General features: G+C 51.2%; 1 long non-coding RNA gene across 1 annotated transcript; it reads right to left on the minus strand.

The window, feature by feature from the left end:
- Positions 1 to 2,799, minus strand: LOC121002223. The gene is made up of 3 exons (XR_005779255.1): positions 2,765 to 2,799; positions 2,513 to 2,659; positions 1 to 45 (listed from the first exon to the last, which is right to left on the minus strand). It is a non-coding gene; the product is annotated as an uncharacterized LOC121002223 (long non-coding RNA).
- Between the last annotated feature and the right edge of the window lie 546 nt (positions 2,800 to 3,345).

Raw genomic sequence — 3,345 nt, forward strand, 5'->3', positions numbered from 1 at the left:
CAGCTGTCCATCCCCCAAACACTGGAGAGAAAAAGGAAGTACCCCCTGTAACGGCACCCCGGGCATAAAAGGAGGTAAAAGCCGTTTAAGAGATATTCCCTTTCCAGATGCAAAGGCAGCTACTAAAGACGCCAATCTCCCGAACTGGAAACCATATGAATGCTGCATACAGCCGAATAGGAAAAACCATATGAAAGGTTTACACTCCTAGCAGTCGAACTGGAGCAGCATACAATCCCTCCCAAGAACAAGACCAAGCTCTGTGTTGAGGGTAAAGCAGTGGACAGCCAGAGCTGTGTGTTTATTGTTCCTATATACACATTCTTACACATTAGTACCACCCACAGGGTTTTGTAAAACAACCAGTAACCCCGTACAATAAACTCAGACACTCCCACACAAAATCCTCCCCTCTGCCTGTGATACAATTACCTTACACAATGGGTTAATGTAATTATCACAGGCAGGAGAATACACAGTTACACAATGTCTTCTGTCCTGGAGACAATTGGAAAGTAATCCAATTTATCTCCAAGGGCAGAGGCAAAACTCCATTAGCCACATGGTAGCAAAAGACAATAAAAGACATAAGAATAATTAACTGTGCAGCTATTGCATAAAACATAGACATTTAGCATATCCCCAGATAGCTCAGGTCTGAGCGCATATTATTAGGTGAATGGCACTCAGATTAAACGAATACAGTAGAATCGCCATGGAGCCAAAGTCTTTCACATAGTCTTTCGTTATCCGAATGGGCTCCATGGCATAGCTCTCTGGGGTATCACTGTGCAAATAGGGCAAGTACCAAATGACCTGGCTTTCATGTCTTTGCAGGGGAAAATCAAGCGTTTCAACATGGGGCCATAGTCTAAAGGAAGCAGGCGGGCAACCAGGCTTCTCCAATGCAATGTGGCGAGATTGGTCTCGTCACATCTCTCCCCTTTTCCAAACAGACTAACAGGGTATCTGACTTCCTGCCAGTCAGTTCCCTTGTTAGTCCAGCAGTCCACCCACAAATCAGAAACAGCAGTACAGCCCATCCACAATAAATGGTTACTACACCTGAGCAAGGGAGAAACCTGTCCATGTCCAGATGCCTCACTATGGCTGTGGGGGGGACTGGTAGACTGCCTTGGTGTGTTGTTGAGTGGGCAGAGACCAGCGGTACTTTGCCCTGGTGCAAGTGCTACCACGGAAGAACCCTGGTTGGAGCCTGATTGTTTGAGGGGGAGGCCGACTGTCTCCCCTTTGGATACCCAGCTCTGCTGCTGGAGAGGGAGACCGACTGTCTCTCCTTTTCCTAGACAGCCCTGTTGCTGGGGGACAGGATCGACTGTCCCTACCCCCTGTGCTGTAAGTGCAGAGACCACGGTCCTATCTGCACTGTTGTGGGTCTTACTGTCTCCCCCTGGTACTTTAAGCTGCCGCTGGGGAGAGGGGGTAACAATCTCCTCTCCCATACATACTTCCAGCCGCTGGGGAGGGCGACCGACCGTCTCCGCTCCCAATACAGTGTCCTGCTGCTGGGGAAAGGAGACTGGGCTCTCTATTCCCTGCTGGACACTCTGCCGCTGGGGTGGGAGGACAAAGCTCTCCTCTTCCAATAAAACACTCTGCTGACAGGACCGGCTGTCTCTGCCCCCTGTAACTCAGCCTGCCGCTGGGGAATGGAGACTGGGCTCCCAATTCCCAATAAATCACATTGCCGCTGGGGAGAGGGGGTAGCAAGCTCCTCTCCCATACACATGTCTGTGAAGGTTCTCATTTATCCAGGTCATGGTATATCTGTAAAGAATAAATTAAGGATTGATTTATTCTTTACAGATAGATCTCCCATACATACTTCCAGCCTCTGGGGAGGGAGACCGACTGTCTCTGCCCCCTGTAACTCAGCCTGCCGCTGGGGAATGGAGACTGGGCTTCCAATTCCCTGCAGGACCGGTGGAGAGACCTCGGTCCCATCTCCACCGGCCCCCTGGGGTTCTTCCCAGTAAACCTCCATAATATCTTCCCAGCTGAAGGGGTCTGGCTCTGGGTCTGTCACTCTGCTCTCCGGCGGAGCCTTCTCACTGGCGTTGAACAGCTGCTGGTAGCCGTGTTCCAGCTCCATCTCCCGGGTCACCAGGTGGAGCAGGTCCTGCTCAATTTCATGGGTGTCGTCCCAGTCATACCTGCTCTGCCCCCTGTAACTTAGCCTGCCACTGGGGAATGGAGACTGGGCTCCCAATTCCCAATAAATCACATTGCCGCTGGGGAGAGGGGGTAGCAAGCTCCTCTCCCATACATATGTCTGTTAAGGTTCTCATTTATCCAGGTCATGGTATATCTGTAAAGAATAAATCAAGGATTGATTTATTCTTTACAGATAGATCTCCCATACATACTTCCAGCCTCTGGGAGGGAGACTGACTGTCTCCGCTCCCAATACAGTGGGGGCCATAGTCTAAAGACAGCAGGCTCAACCAGGCTTCTCCAATGCAATGTGGCGAGATTGGTCTCGTCACACCACCCTACCCACCAGCGATCCCTGGCCCTGAATACCAGCATTTTAAAATTCCTGGCCTTTGAAATGCTGTCATTCTGTCTGGTGGAGACAAAGACTTAAAAATCTTATGACGGTGGCTGTACCACAGTATGCGGTTCCCAGGTGCTACTACTTTTCCAGGCGAGCCATCCCTGCCCTGCACAACCAAATACCGGTCAAAATCAGGTGTGCACTGCGCAACGCAATCTGTGGCAAGGTCCACATAACCACCGATACGTGGACCAGTAAGCACGGGCAGGGACGTTATATCTCCCTAACTGCACACTGGGTAAATGCAGTGGTGGCTGGGCCTGAGACGGATAGCAGTTTGTTGCATGTCCTTCCGCCACCAAGGATTGCAGGACGTTTCTCATTGCCTCCTGTTGCCTCTTTCTCCTCCGCTTCCTCCTCTACCGCCTCCTCATCCGGTCAGCGTAGCACCTGCACCACCAACTTTAGCAGAGCCAGGAGGAAACGACCGCAGGCTGTTTTGAAACTCATCTGTTTGGGGGAAAAATCCCACACAGAGCAGGAGCTATGGACGGGCATGGAACAACAGATCAATGAGTGGTTGATGCCACTGAGCCTTAAGCCTGGCCTGGTGGTGTGCTATAACGGGTGAAAGATTATAGAAGCTGTGGGCCTAGCCGGTTTGATGCACATCACTTGCCTGGCGCATGTGCTGAAATTGGTGGTGCAGAAGTTCCTCAAAAATTACCCTGATATGTCAGAGCTGCTGCAGAAAGTGCGGGCCGTCTGTGCGCGTTTTCGGGGTTCTCACCCTGCCGCTGCTCGCCTGTCTGCGCTACAGCGTAACT

The sequence above is a fragment of the Bufo bufo genome, chromosome 5, assembly GCF_905171765.1.
Source record: "Bufo bufo chromosome 5, aBufBuf1.1, whole genome shotgun sequence".
Classification (NCBI taxonomy): domain Eukaryota; kingdom Metazoa; phylum Chordata; class Amphibia; order Anura; family Bufonidae; genus Bufo; species Bufo bufo.